The following is a 15,820-nucleotide window of genomic DNA, read 5'->3' as shown; positions in this document are numbered from 1 at the left end:
TGCTCGGTCCGTGGTGAACAAAGCCCCCCTTGTCTGTGATCTTATACAGGGGGGTTCCGCGGACCTTATGGGCATTACGGAGACCTGGTTGGGCACTGAAGGGGGCGTGCCCCTTGTTGAGATGTGCCCGCCGGGTTTCCGTGCATTCCATCAGCCGAGGGCCCAGGGTAGGGGTGGGGGGGTGGCGGTTGTGATTAGAGAGAGTCTAGAGCCGAGGGAGACCACTGTACCTCAGATTGCCGGGTGCGAATCCCTCTTTGTGAGATGGGGTCGTAGGTGTCAGATGGGTTTGCTGATCACGTACCTGGCTCCTTGCTGCGTGACAGCTGCCCTGCCCGAGCTCCTGGAGGTGCTGGCTGGGGTGGCAGTTGAGACCCCCAGACTTTTAGTCATGGGGGACTTTAACTTGCCATCTTCCGGCTCGTCATCGACGGCAGCTCGGGAGTTCACGGCTTCCATGACGGCCTTGGACCTGACCCAAGTAGTTGATGGCCCTACTCACATTGGGGGTGGCACTCTGGACCTGATTTTTCTCTCTGGTCAGTGGTTGAGAGATCTGGACTTAAAGGAAATAGTCACTGAACCTTTGTCATGGTCAGATCACTCTCTTCTTCGCCTGGACTTTCTGACCGCCATTCACCACCGCAGGGAGACGGAGCCGATACGTTGGTTCCGTCCCAGGCGCCTGATGGACCCGGATGGGTTCCGGACGGAGCTTGGGCCATTTCCTGAGGGTCTGGCTCACGGCTCGGCTGAGGAACTTGTTGCGGCCTGGGAACGGGCCACGGCGGGGGCCTTAGACCGTGTCGTGCCTTTGCGGCCTCTGACCCGGCGCAGGTCCCAACCGGCTCCTTGGTTCTCCGAGGAGCTGAGAGGGATGAAGCGCCGGAGAAGACGCCTAGAGAGTTCCTGGAGGTCTAGCCGTTCGGAAGCTGATCGGACACTAGTGAAGTCCTATACTAGGACTTACCTAGTGGCATTGAGGGAAGCGAGGCGTAGCTACGCCTCCTCCCTCATTGCATCGGCAGATAACCGCCCAGCCGCCCTGTTTCGGGTGACTCGCTCCCTCCTACACCAGGGGGAGCGGGATGACCCGTTGCAGGGACGTGCTGAGGAGTTTAACGGTTATCTATACGATAAAATCGTTCAGCTTCGGGATGGTCTGGACCAAGATTGCGGTGACGCGGGTGAGATGCTCGAGGGTGGTCTTGGCGATATTGTTTGGGATGAGTTTGACCCTGTGGCTCCCGAGGACATGGACAGGTTGTTGGGTAGGCTGAATGCCACCACGTGTTTACTGGACCCGTGCCCCTCCTGGCTGGTGCTGGCCACTCAGGAGGTGACACGAGGCTGGCTCCAGGCGATTACGACCGCTTCTTTGGTGGAGGGCGTCTTCCCGGCCGCCTTGAAAGAGGCGGTGGTGAGGCCCCTCCTTAAGAAGCCTTCCCTGGACCCGGCTGTTTTAGGTAATTATCGTCCGGTCTCCAACCTTCGCTTCGCGGCGAAGGTTGTAGAGAGTATGGTGGCATATCAGTTTCCCTTGCACCTGGATGAAACTGTCTATCTAGACCCGTTCCAGTCCGGTTTCCGGCCCGGTTACAGCACGGAGACGGCTTTGGTCGCGTTGGTGGATGATCTCTGGAGGGCCAGGGATAGGGGTTGTTCCTCTGCCCTGGTCCTATTAGACCTCTCAGCGGCTTTCGATACCATCGACCATGGTATCCTGCTGCGCCGGTTGGAGGGATTGGGAGTGGGAGGCACCGTTTATCGGTGGTTCTCCTCCTATCTCTCCGACCGGTCACAGTCGGTGTTGACAGGGGGGCAGAGGTCGGCCCCGAGGCGCCTCACTTGTGGGGTGCCGCAGGGGTCGATCCTCTCGCCCCTACTGTTTAACATCTACATGAAGCCGCTGGGTGAGATCATCAGTGGTTTCGGTGTGAAGTACCAGCTGGATGCGGATGACACCCAGCTGTACTTTTCTACACCGGACCACCCCAACGGTTATCAAGTGCTGCCCCGGTGTCTGGAGGCCGTACGGGTCTGGATGGGGAGAAACAGGCTCAAGCCCAATCCCGCCAAGACAGAGTGGCTGTGGATGCCGGCATCCCGGTACAGTCAGCTAAATCCGCGGCTGACCATCGGTGGCGAGTCATTGGCCCCGATGGAGAGGGTTCGCAACTTAGGCGTCCTCCTGGATGAACGGCTGTCTCTAGAAGATCATTTGACGGCCGTCTCCAGGAGAGCGTTCTACCAGGTTCGCCTGGTACGCCAGTTGCGCCCCTTTCTGGACCGGGATGCCCTATGCACGGTCACTCACGCACTCGTGGCGTCTCGCCTGGATTACTGCAATGCTCTCTACATGAAGGGCATCCGGAGGCTACAGTTAGTCCAGAATGCGGCTGCCCGGGTGATAGATGGAGCCCCCCGTGGCTCCCGCATAACACCTATCCTGCGCAGACTGCACTGGCTACCTGTGGCCTTCCGGGTGCGCTTCAAGGTTTTGGTGACCACCTTTAAAGTGCTCCATGGCATTGGGCCGGGTTATTTACGGGACCGCCTACTGCTACCGAATACCTCTCACCGACCCGTGCGCTCTCATAGAGAGGGTCTCCTCAGGGTGCCGTCAGTGAGGCAATGTCGTCTGGCGACGCCCAGGGGAAGGGCCTTCTCTGTGGGGGCTCCTACCCTCTGGAACGAACTACCCCCCGGACTTCGTCAGCTTCCGGACCTTCGGACCTTCCGCCGCGGGTTTAAAACATACTTATTTAATTGTGCAGGACTGAGCTAGATTTTAAATTTATGGGTTTTAATTGGGTTTTATCTTTATATTTTAATTAACGGGCTTATAGAATAAGTTTTTTAATTGTTTTTATATTGTATTTATGTGTTTTTAAGTGCCTGTGAACCACCCTGAGTCCTTCGGGAGATAGGGCGGTATATAAATATGATTAAATAAATAAATAAATAAATAAATAAATAAATGATACTACAACTAAAATATATGGACTTCGGCGAAAACTTCGCAAATATGATCCAAGCAATATATTCCAATCAAATGGCAAAAATGATAGTAAATGGGGTTATAAAACCAGAATTGTTCTTGCTAGGTATATTACCAGGAAAATATAATAAAAGAATTACATATTTAATATTACATATGATAACGGCATCGAGAATTATGTATGCACAAAATTGGAAAAATGAAAAGATACCTGTAGGTGAAAACGTAATAAAGAAAATATTAGACTGTGCTGAAATGGACAGGTTAACGATGAAAATTACGGTTAAAGAGGAAACAGAGTACTATTTAACTTGTGATCTATTTTATAAATGGTTAGAAAATAGAAGCAAAAGTTAGTAATTTATAATTAAGGACGATCAATAAAATAAAAGTATATGTATATGCTTTTATTTTATTGATCAACCTTAATTATAAATTACTAACTTTTGCTTCTATTCTCTAACCATTTATAAAATATATATATAAACAATAATATCATAAGCAATATTATTACTGGATCATACTTGATTATAGATTAAATTATACAAGGTGATTAGAAGGAAAGATTACATTGTACGTATTATGAGAAAAATGGTTATAATTATGGTGTGTATAAAACTATATGTATTTAAAAGAGATTTGATACAGACAGTACAGTGCCGTTGCAGAAAAGGAAATGTTACGTATAACAAAGGAAAATGCATAATAAAAACAATTTAAAAAAGAGAAAGAAATGATGCTGAATCTTTGTGGCTTGGCAGAAATTCAGAAAATGTGTGCCTTGACTCTGCTGGTATGTCACACCCACCCTGCCCACCCTGAAGCAAAGCGGTCTCTCTGACTTTCTCTCTGGACTGTCCTTTCCTCTCTTCCAGACTCACCTCTCTAGACCCTCTGGAAGTCTTGCGAGAGATACTACTCTTGGAGTAGGGGCTTCAGAGCCCTAGAAAATAGTGCAAGAATGATCTCATGATTTTCAGATGCCTCAGGTTGCGCAAGAGCAAGGTCTTCCCACGAAACTTCCAGAGGCTGTAGAGGGCTGGCATGTTGTCAAAATGGCATGGTGTGTAATAGGTTTGCCATCACTACATACATTATTCATTGCTAAAGTGAGCCCAGTGTAGGTCTCTAATGCATAGTTTGGCCACAAGTACAACTGAAATTCAGTTTTATTCCTAACATGTTCTCACTGTTCTTTGCAGAATTAGATCTCAATTTTAGAAAATGTCTTGCAAGCCATTGTTCTGCTCATCTCACTTGTGGCAGTACATGCAGTGTATTGAAAATAAGATAATGAACACAGACTGATTTAGAAATTTGTCCAGGATAAAAAATTATGCATTATTATTTATAATGCATTAGTGAAGTATACTTGAAGATCAAGCTCAGCCCTTTTGTTCCATTTACAAATGTTGTTTCATAGCCTATTTAGGTTTCATGGTTTCATTGTTGCTCATCTCATTTATTCTTGCATAACCACCAGTGCCAGATCTTTTGTTATAAAGCAGAATTGTGCTATAGGCAATTCACTAAGGAGATGGGAGCAGACTTTCAAAGCATTAAATGGAAAGCAACAAGAATTAACAAATTATATGAGGTTATGTAAATTGACTATAGAAAGTAGTACATATACTTACAGCTAAACTTCAGATTTTTTTCCTATGCTATAAATCTCACTTCCATAATTTAATATTAAAAAAGTGAACCTTATACCTGGACTTGCTATATAGCCTTAAAAAAAAGCTTCTCAATCTGACCACGGTCATTCCTGTTTCCCCATATGAATGATATGAAATTATCATTTTGGCACTTTAGTGATTAACTGCAACATATACAGTATATTAGTCTGTAAAGAAAAGTTTATTGATAGTTTTCATGTTTTTTCCAGCTAAATAAATGTGCTTGCTTGGACTGATTGCAGCTTATCTGGGAAATAAGTCTCACTGAAATTAATGGGACACACATACTCTGTAGACACACATACAATTGTACTACATGGCTCATATTTTCCCAATTGAACAACAGAATGTATTTTTACAACAATCGTACACAAAATAAGGTACAAGTGGATAAATCTTGTTCATATATACTCACAGACATACCCTCTTAATCTTAAGAGTGACATTAAATGATAAAATAGCAAAGGATTGAAATAGTGACTTCTAAAAAGGAACAAAAAGAGATCAAAGTTCTTGTATAAAGCAAAACAGAACTTTCTGATTTGCAGATTTCATTAATTCTGATGCCTCCTGAATTTCTGGCTCCTCTTCCACAAAGCCTGATTCCAGAATAGTGCAAACAAAACCAGGAAAACCTTTAGTTTTTCTGAGAAGTATGGCTTTCTGCATATGGGTATGTATGCATGTATTCTCATTTCACTGAGAGTAGTGGCAGAGGTGTTTTAGCACAGGCACATGTGTTCACAAGTAGGAACAGCTTTCAAAGCAGCCATGTGAGCCTTCAGAAGGCTCCTACTACTTTAATTTTTTTTTTAAATTTGCATTTATATCCCGCCCTTCTCCGAAGACTCAGGGCGGCTTACACTATGTCAGAGTTTCTCAATTGTGACAACTTGAAGAGGTGTGGACTTCAACTCCCAGAATTCCCCAGCCAGCAGAGTTTCTCAATTGTGACAACTTGAAGAGGTGTGGACTTCAACTCCCAGAATTCCCCAGCCAGCAGAGTTTCTCAATTGTGACAACTTGAAGAGGTGTGGACTTCAACTCCCAGAATTCCCCAGCCAGCAGAGTTTCTCAATTGTGACAACTTGAAGAGGTGTGGACTTCAACTCCCAGAATTCCCCAGCCAGCTGTGCTGGCTGGGGAATTCTGGGAGTTGAAGTCCACACCTCTTCAAGTTGTCACAATTGAGAAACACTGCACTATGTCAAGCAATAGTCTTTATCCATTTGTATATTATATACAAAGTCAACTTATTGCCCCCAACAATCTGGGTCCTCATTTTGCCTACCTTATAAAGGATGGAAGGCTGAGTCAACCTTGGGCCTGGTGGGACTTGAACTTGCAGTAATTGCAAGCAGCTGCTGTTAATAACAGACTGTCTTAGCAGTCTGCGCCACTCAAGGACCCTATGTTTTTGAGAAAGAATGCTTTATCCATACCAATAACTTTGTGTAACATCTGTACTTGAATAATTTGCAAAGATGCATTGAGTAATACTGTCTAAGAGGACAAGGTTGTTTGGTGTGTTTTGGAGCTTCCTTGAGTGAGCAATTAAAAACAAATGTCCCAAATGTTTTACTCCCTCCCCCTTGATAGGCTTTTCAGGTAAGAGATTCAGAACTGGGTCTTTCAAAGTCTTTTATACTTTTACAGTATTATGAAGTACATACTCATTTTTTCTCAAAGCAAATGGTGTATTATATCTTACTGTTTCATGTAGAAAATTATCTAGAAATTTCTATTAGTGCATGGGCATATTATTTAAAGTACTGTATTAAATAACAAGGAGTGAATGAAACAAAATAGTATGTAGAACAGGAATGTGTATCTTTCGCCTCAAGGTGAGCCCTATTTTAACAGTGTTTCTTGCAAGTAAGTTGACCCAGGGCCCAAAGTTGGCCCAGTTGGGGAGATGTTAAAGGTACAAAAGCTTAAGACACCAATTTTGCTCCTTAAAATTATGAATTGCCTCCAAAATGTTAAAAAACCCAGGTTTTGAAGGTTGAAAAAGAAGTTGTCAGACTGCATTTTATATCCCACATGTATAAGTTCCTTCAATATTCTAATTTCGTTGTACAGACACTAACTACATATCTGGTTTCTCAGGGGAAATCTTCACTTCAGTTTGAAAAGAAATAAATTTTGTTCAAATTAAGCAGCTTTAAGTCCAAAGAAAATATATGAAAGAACACACAATTTATTTAGGTGGATGGAAGTAATGCTTCTTCATCAAAAGTTTTTTTTATAGGAGAGGGAACTAGGCCAGTATCTTGTAATCATTATTATGATACTTAATGAGTTCAGAGCAATTCTAAGCATAATTATTAAGATAAAATATGAAATTAATGATTTGAATGTTTCTTATTTTAGGCTCCTGAAATCTTTTAATATTACTAGTTACTATTATTTGAAATGGGTCCCATTCATCAAGTGTGAGTTACCATCAGAAAATAGGAATTTTTTGGATTAATATTGCATGTAAAATGTAAATTTGAAGTCAATTCAAAAGTTACAGAAAAGAATTTAATGCAATATAGAAATTTGAGTTTAGATAAATATTGAAAGGCTATGTAAGGGCACCATTGTGTATATTTTTCAAGAAGTGTTCCCTGGTGCATTTTATGTTACATTGTATGAATACAGAACATGGCTAAATTGTGACAACTGTTGTATAGTCTGAAGAATTGACGTATAAGTATAGAAAAAATTAGTAGGTGTAGTTGGTGCTTTTACGTGAGGCATGCAAAGAAATTTGTGGCTAGAAGAAAAAGAAGAAAATCACTGTATTTCTAGTTTGGTATACTAACAATATCAAAGAAGAAATGGTTGGTACTATTTGGAACCATTCTTATGACGTTACACAGTAACTATTGGTTTTAAAAAGACAATCAAAATACCATATGTCAGTAAACCAGAAAATGTCTGAAATCTCTTGGGAAGCTTTGCCCATTGTAGTTGGTGGTGCCATTGTATGACAAGGTAGGTTAAATATGATGACATAAAAGAAAGAACAAGTTCTGTGAATATTTATTTTTTACGTTACTTAAGCTACTTATGAACAATGGACAATGAGTAAAAAAGTACTGAACAAATACAATGTTTCCCCAAAAATAATACTCTTTCTTATATTTTTTTGAAACCCCAAAATAAGTGCTTGGCCTTATTTTTTGGGGAGATCTTATTTCGAGGTGGATTCTAATTTTTTTTACTACCAGTTCTGTGGGCATGGTTTATTTTGTAGGCGTGGCTTAGTGGTGGCTTAGTGGTCATGTGACTAGGTGGGCGTAGCTGGGTAATCAGTGACTGGGTGGGTGTGGCCAACTTGATGTCACTCACGTCAAAGGTTGATGTCACTCACGTCAGTTTCCCTGTCTATTTATTTACTACTACTGAACATCCAAAATATACTATTAAATCCTATGTATATATGTCATATGTGTACATACATATTACATAGTATAGCATGTATAGGCACACAAAAAGATACATTATCTACTATATATATACTGTATGTACACACATGCGCGCGCGCACACACACACACACACACACACACACACACCCCTCCTCTAAAACTATACACATTCAACCTCACTTACTACATTTGATAAACACACCTAGAGTCCACTTTCTGCCACACATTTAACTATAACTTCTGTACATTTAGAACATTACATACACTTCAGATCTTCCCTAACTTGCACATGACTGTTAGAGCCAGGAGAGATCATGGATTGAGTAAAATGTGGTGAAACTCACTTAACCCTCTTGCTTAGCAACCAAAATTTTGGGCTCAATCTCGCCTTCCTCTGCATGGCAGCCTTGTCCTAGTAAACTCCTTCTCCTTTCTGGCAATTTTCCTCTCTGTTAGAGGTACCAAAATAATACAGAGATGTAAGGTTTCCTGCTGGAGGAGGGGGTTGAATTAGATTGCCTCTAAGGTCCCTTCCAGCCCTAGATTGCTGTCCTGTTTCAAAGTGTCTTCTGAAGCCACCACTAGTGCCAGGGTTTGTGGTCCTTCCTTCCTCTTCTCTCTCTCTCTCTCTCCCTTCCTTTCTCTTTCTTCTTTCTTTATCTCTTTCTTGTTTCTCCCTTTCTTTCTCCTTTTCTTTTTTCTCTCTTTCTTCCTTCTCTCCCTTTGTCTTTTTCTTTCATTCGTTCTTTTCTCTCTCTCTCTCTTTCTTTTTCTTTCTTGTCTCTCCCTTTCTTTCTCTTTTTCTTTCATTCTTTCATTCTTTCTTTTCTCTCTCTCTCTCCCTCTTTCATTCTTTCTTTTTCTCTTTCTTTCTTGTCTCTCCCTTTCTTTCTCTTTTTCTTTCTCTTTTGCATTATTTTGTGCCACAAATCAAATTGGATTATTTTGTGCCATCAATCAATCAACCATCCATACATCCTTTCTGCCTTCGTTCCTTCGTTCCTTCCTTCTTTCTTTCTTTCTTTCTTTCTTTCTTTCTTTCTTTCTTTCTTTCTTTCTTTCTTTCTTTCTTTCTTTCTTTCTTTCTTTCTTTTCTCTCCCTTTATTTGTCTTTTTCTCTCTTTCCTTCTCTCTCTCTCTCTCTCTCTCTCTCTCTCCCTCCTTCCCTCCCTCCCTCCCTCCCTCCCTCAAAGTCTAGGACAGGGATCTGCAAACTTGGCTCCTTTAAGACTTGTGGACTTCAGTCAGAGTTCCTCAGCCAGCAAAAGCAAAGCTGGCTGAGGAACTCTGGGAGTTGATTGGTCCACAAGTCTTAAAGGAGCCAAGTTTGAAGATGCCTGGTCTAGGAGAGTGAGACCCGGAGGCCTGAGAGAAAATACTAAGCACCCAGAAAAAGGAGCTTCAGGCAGGGGCAAAAAGGGGAGCTTCAGGCGGCAGCGGCGGCAGCAGCAGCCAAAATGAGAACTTCAGGCTGCGCGACTTTTGCTGCGGCAAGCCGCAGCGGCGGCAGCAGGGCATCCTGGCTCCTGGGGACGCGGTGGCGGTAGCGGTGGTGGTAACGGCAGGGCATCCTGGCTCCCGGGGACGCAGCGGCAGAGGTGGCGGCAGCAGTAGCGGCGGTAGCGGCGGGGGGGAGTTCCGGGAACTTTTCCTGCATGGCTTTTTGTCGCAGCAGGTAGTGGCAGCCGCGGCGGGCCATCCCAGAACTCTCAGGGAGTTTTCCTGGGTGGCTTTTGCCATGGCAGGCATTAGCAGCCACGGTGGGCCATCCCAGAACTCCCAGGGAGTTTTCCTGGGCAGCTTTTGCTGTGGCAGGTAACGGCAGCCACGGCGGGTCGTCCCGGAACTCTTATTTATTTTATTTATTTATTTATTGATCACATTTGTATACCGCCCTATCTCCCGAAGGACTCAGGGCGGTTCACAGGCAAATAAAAACATATAAATACAGATTAAAATAAGAATTAAAAAACTTATTCTAAAAAGGCCAAATTGTTAAAACAATATAAATAATAAAACCCATTTAAAACCAATAAATTTAAAATCTAGTCCAGGCCTGCGCAGATGAATAAGTGTGTTTTAAGCTCGCGACGGAAGGTTCGGAGGTCCGGAAGTTGACGAAGTCCTGGGGGTAGTTCGTTCCAGAGGGTAGGAGCCCCCACAGAGAAGGCCCTTCCCCTGGGCGTCGTCAGACGACATTGCACCCTGAGGAGTCCCTCTCTGTGAGAGCGCACGGGTCGGTGGGAGGTATTCGGTAGCAGTAGGTGGTCCCGTAAGTAACCCGGCCCTATGCCATGGAGCGCTTTAAAGGTGGTTACCAACACCTTGAAGCGCACCCGGAAGGCCACAGGTAGCCAGTGCAGTCTGCGCAGGATAGGTGTCATACGGGAGCCACGAGGGGCTCCCTCTATCACCCGCTCAGCCACATTCTGGACTAACTGCAGCCTCCGGATGCCCTTCAAGGGGAGCCCCATGTAGAGAGCATTGCAGTAATCCAGGCGAGACATCACGAGGGCATGAGTGACCGTGCATAGGGCATCCCGGTCTAGAAAGGGGCGCAACTGGCGCACCAGGCGAACCTGGTAGAAAGCTCTCCTGGAGACGGCCGTCAAATGATCTTCCAAAGACAGCCGTTCATCCAGGAGGACGCCCAAGTTGCGCACCCTCTCCATCGGGGCCAATGACTCGCCTCCAACAGTCAGCCGTGGACTCAGCTGACTGTACCGGGATGCCGGCATCCACAGCCACTCTGTCTTGGAGGGATTGAGCCTGAGCCTGTTTCTCCCCATCCAGACCCGTACGGCCTCCAGACACCGGGACAGCACTTCGATAGCTTCGTTGGGATGGCCCGGTGTGGAAAAGTACAGCTGGGTGTCATCCGTGTACAGCTGGTACCTCACACCGAAGCCACTGATGATCTCACCCAGCGGCTTCATGTAGATGTTGAACAGAAGGGGCGAGAGAATCGACCCCTGCGGCACCCCACAAGTGAGGTGCCTCGGAGTCGACCTCTGCCCCCCTGTCAACACCGTCTGCGACCGATCGGAGAGATAGGAGGAGAACCACCGATGAACGGTGCCTCCCACTCCCAATCCCTCCAACCGGCGCAGCAGGATACCATGGTCGATGGTATCAAAAGCCGCTGAGAGGTCTAATAGGACCAGGGCAGAGGAACAACCCCTATCCCTGGCCCTCCAGAGATCATCCACCAACGCGACCAAAGCCGTCTCCGTGCTGTAACCGGGCCGGAAACCGGACTGGAACGGGTCTAGATAGACAGTTTCATCCAGGTGTAAGGGAAACTGATATGCCACCATACTCTCTACAACCTTCGCCACAAAGCGAAGGTTGGAGACCGGACGATAATTACCTAAAACAGCCGGGTCCAGGGAGGGCTTCTTGAGGAGGGGCCTCACCACCGCCTCTTTCAAGGCGGCCGGAAAGACACCCTCACCAGTGAAGCACTCGTAATTGCCTGGAGCCAGCCTCGTGTCACCTCCTGAGTGGCCAGCACCAGCCAAGAGGGGCACGGGTCCAGTAAACACGTGGTGGCATTCAACCTCCCCAACAACCTGTCCATGTCCTCGGGAGCCACAGGGTCAAACTCATCCCAAACAATGTCACCAAGACCACCCTCAGACGTCTCACCTGAGTCACCGCAATTTTGGTCCAAACCGTCCCGAAGCTGAACGATTTTATCGTATAGATAACCGTTAAACTCCTCAGCACGTCCCTGCAACGGGTCATCCCGCTCCCCCTGGTGAAGGAGGGAACGAGTCACCCGAAACAGGGCGGCTGGGCGGTTATCTGCCGACGCAATGAGGGAGGAGGCGTAGCAACGCCTCGCTTCCCTCAATGCCACTAGGTAAGCCCTGTTATAGGACTTCACTAGTGTCCGATCAGCCTCTGAACGGCTAGACCTCCAAGAACTCTCTAGGCGTCTTCTCCGGCGCTTCATCCCCCTCAGCTCCTCGGAGAACCAAGGAGCCGGTTGGGACCTGCGCCGGGTCAGAGGCCGCAAAGGCACGACACGGTCTAGGGCCCCCGCCGCGGCCCGATCCCAGGCCGCAACAAGTTCCTCGGTCGTGCCGTGAGCCAGACCCTCAGGAAGTGGCCCAAGCTCCGTCCGGAACCTCTCCGGGTCCATCAGGCGCCTGGGACGGAACCAACGCATTGGCTCCGTCTCCCTGCGGTGTTGAATGGCGGTCAGAAAGTCCAGGCGAAGGAGAGAGTGATCTGACCATGACAAAGGCTCGATGACTATTTCCTTCAAGTCCAGATCTCTCAACCACTGACCAGAGATAAAAATTGAATTGAAGGTTGCCAATTTGGCTGAGATGGCGAAGATATCAGCCTTTTTGAAAGACAATATGCAAGAAAGATACTTAAAGGAATGGAAAAAATGGATTGACTATATTCAACGTAGATATCAGACTAAGAGTTATCAGACTGTTTTTGAATGATTATGATGTATTATTCTTGAGTGTTTTGGGGGGAAGTTAGGAATTGATGATTGTAGGGGTATAATTAAGTTGGGATGAAAATTTTTTAGCATATGTTTGTTTTATTTTTAACTATACCTTGTGCCCGTTCCGGGAAGTCGGGGAGGGAGTTGTGAAGGAGGAGGGAGGGGGGGAAAGGGGGAAAAAATTTTTGTAAAACTTTTTGAATAAAAAAAAAAAATCAAGTCCAGTGTACCACCCCCTGTGTGAGTAGGGCCATCGACTACTTGAGTCAGGTCCAAGGCCGTCATGGAAGCAGTGAACTCCCGAGCTGCTGTCGATGACGAGCCGGAAGATGGCAAGTTAAAGTCCCCCATGACTAAAAGTCTGGGGGTCTCAACTGCCACCCCAGCAAGCACCTCCAGGAGCTCGGGCAGGGCAGCTGTCACGCAGCAAGGAGCCAGGTACGCGACCAGCAAGCCCATCTGACACCTATGGCCCCATCTCACAAAGAGGGATTCACAACCGGCAATCTGAGGTACAGTGGTCTCCCTCGGTTCCAGACTCTCTCTAATTACAACCGCCACCCCCCCACCCCTACCCTTGGCCCTCGGCTGATGGAATGCACGGAAACCAAACAACTCTTGGAGTTTTCCTGGGCGGCTTTTGCTGTGGCAGGCATCAGCAGCCGCGGCGGGCCATCCTGGAACTCCCAGGGAGTTTTCCTGGGCGGCTTTTGCCACAGCAGGCATTGGTGGCAGGCAAGCATGGCAGGGCCACTGGGAAGGGAATAGGCTGCTAGCTGCCTTTCTGATGGCCGGGGGGCCCCAACATGCCTGCCTGCCTTCCATGCGCCCTTCCCAGCGGTCCTGTGGCAGGCCCATTTTCCTGCCTTCCTCCACCACCACGTCCTTGTTCTGTCCCCACCAACCACAACCAAGCAGACACGCCAGCTGACTATATCTGCCAGCAATTTACTCCAATGACAAATATCAGTTCTGGCAATGAACCTGCGATTGCCTGCCAAGTTCTCTTATCTCCTCAGACCAGCGTAACTGCAGTTCAGAAATAAACAGAAGCCAAAGTCTTAGTCTCACAATATTGCAGCCAATAGTTCCCAAGAATCAGTTTTTGTCCCTCACAAGAAACTATAGAGCAGCTCCTCCAGCTTTTATACCCTGTGGGGTGTGGCTCCGTGACTCAGCACTCTCTAGGCCTGCCCCACCCCTTCTTTTGTTGTTCCCGCCTCTCCTTTCTGTGATGCCTGGGATCTAACCAGGACTGATTGTCAGTGTTGTGTCTGCGCCCCCCGAGCCGGGCCCCCTGCCAGAAAGTGACTCGGAAAGTGAGGGGGAAGGGCCATCAGGACTTACCTCTGGAGCACTGGCTTCCCTGGAGCCAGAGGCAGGCCAGGTAGAGGAGATAACGAGGCCTCCATCCCCTGACTCTCCCCCCCCAGGCCACGCTTCCAGACCCAGCTGATGACAATCAGGCCTGGCTAGATCCCAGGGTTTAGGAGATATGAGAGGCGGCTACAACAAAGGAAGGGGTGGAGCAGGCCTAGAGAGTGCTGAGTCACGGAGCCACACCCCGCAGAATATAAAAGCAGCCCTGGCTGCTCTTCTGTTCCGTGACGAGCAAAAATTGAGCTGAACTATTTGACTCGTGGAGAATTGAGCTGAACATTCAGCCTGGATTGCTGACTTCCTGGTTGCCTGGCAACCCCAAGATAAGGGAGACTTTGGCAGGCAGCTGCAGATTCCCTGCCAGGACTGATAGCAGCCGTTAACTTAGTTATTGACTTGTTTAGCCAGCTCGCGTGGCTGAGGCCAGGAGGGGACAGAACAGTCAGCAGCTGAGTCTTGAGGCATTTCCTGGGAGGGGGAAAGTGTGGGAGAAGAGGCCTCGTCATCTCCTCCACCTGGCCTGCATTTGGGACCTGGAGTGGAGCCAGAGAGGAAGGTCCTGCAGAGGGAAGCCCTGTTTGCTCTTCCCCCTCACTCTTTGAGTCACTCTCTGCCAGGAGGCTAGACTCGGGGGCTGAAGACACAACACGCCTCTTTGTTCAGCTGCTTACCTTCTGTTGTGTCTGCGCCCCCCGAGCCGGGCCTCCTGCCAGAAAGTGACTTGGAGCCGGGCCTCCTGCCAGAAAGTGACTTGGAGCCGGGCCTCCTGCCAGAAAGTGACTTGGAAAGTGAGGGGAAAGGGCCGTCAGGACTTACCTCAGGAGCACCGGCTTCCCTGGCTCAGCTCCAGGAGCCAGAGGCAGGCCAGGTGGAAGAGATAATGAGGCTTCCGTCCCCTGACTCCCCCCCCCCGCAGGCCATGCCTTCAGACCCAGTTGATGGGAATCAGGCTTGGTTGGACCCTAGGTTTCGTAGGCAGGAGAGGAGGGAACAACAGAAGCAGGGGTGGGGCAGGCCTAGGAAGTGCTGAGTCATGGAGCCACACCTCACAGGATATAAAGGCAGCCAGAGCTGCTGTGCCTCTTTGTAGCAGGCAAATCAACTGATTAACTAAGAGCTGAAGTTTGTTCCTGGGTGACTCATAGGCGTTGAGGGAGGTAACAGACACTTGGCAGACGATTGCTATTTTGCTGCCAGAGCTGATAGTGCCGGCTAATTAAGCCATCATCGGACGGAGGCAAAGGAGGACAGAACACCTTCCTTGGCAACTGTCGGGAAGGGAAGCTGACCGGGAAGGCAAGGAAGGCAAGTTGACTGAAGTTTTCTGCCGCTGCTGGAAAGCTGCTTTCTCCGCCATGTTCCTTGCGCATATGCATCCCATTAGACTTGTAAGGCAATGGGATGCGCATGCGTGAAGAATCTGGCAGTAACAAACATGGCGACCGGGGTGAGCGACCGGTGACCGGTTCGGGGGCGTGGCCAGCCATCTATTACTACTGGTTCTGCGAGCGACTAAATTTTTTTACTACCGATTCTCCTGAACCGGTGCGAACCGGTAGCAACCCACCACTGGTTTTATTATTTTGGGGTGCACGGAGCAAGACGGGGCTCCTCTTGCCATCTTAACTGATTTCCACCTCTGTCTCCTTAACCCTAACCCGAGGAAATGGCGGGGACTGGCTGCACATTAAATATTTTCAGGGAGGGCTTATTTTCGGGGAGGACTTATTTTAGCACATGCGCTCAAAAGCCCAACTGGGCATATTAATTGGGGAGGTCTTATTTTCAGGGAAACAGAGTAGATACGTGCATACCAATTAATATACAACTAACACGATATGGTTTTTTAAAAATAAATTTTGCATTAAGTAACA

The 15,820-nt window shown here is 47.5% G+C and overlaps 1 protein-coding gene across 2 annotated transcripts in view; it reads left to right on the top strand.

Annotated features, from left to right (window-relative positions):
- PPM1H (protein phosphatase, Mg2+/Mn2+ dependent 1H) overlaps nucleotides 1-15,820 on the top strand; it is a 95,386-nt gene that overhangs the window by 23,762 nt on the left and 55,804 nt on the right. The window lies entirely within an intron of this gene.

The sequence above is a fragment of the Ahaetulla prasina genome, chromosome 7 (genome assembly GCF_028640845.1).
Source record: "Ahaetulla prasina isolate Xishuangbanna chromosome 7, ASM2864084v1, whole genome shotgun sequence".
Taxonomy (NCBI): domain Eukaryota; kingdom Metazoa; phylum Chordata; class Lepidosauria; order Squamata; family Colubridae; genus Ahaetulla; species Ahaetulla prasina.
The sequence above is the reverse complement of the archived record's forward strand: the minus strand, read 5'-3'. Positions and strand labels throughout refer to the sequence as shown.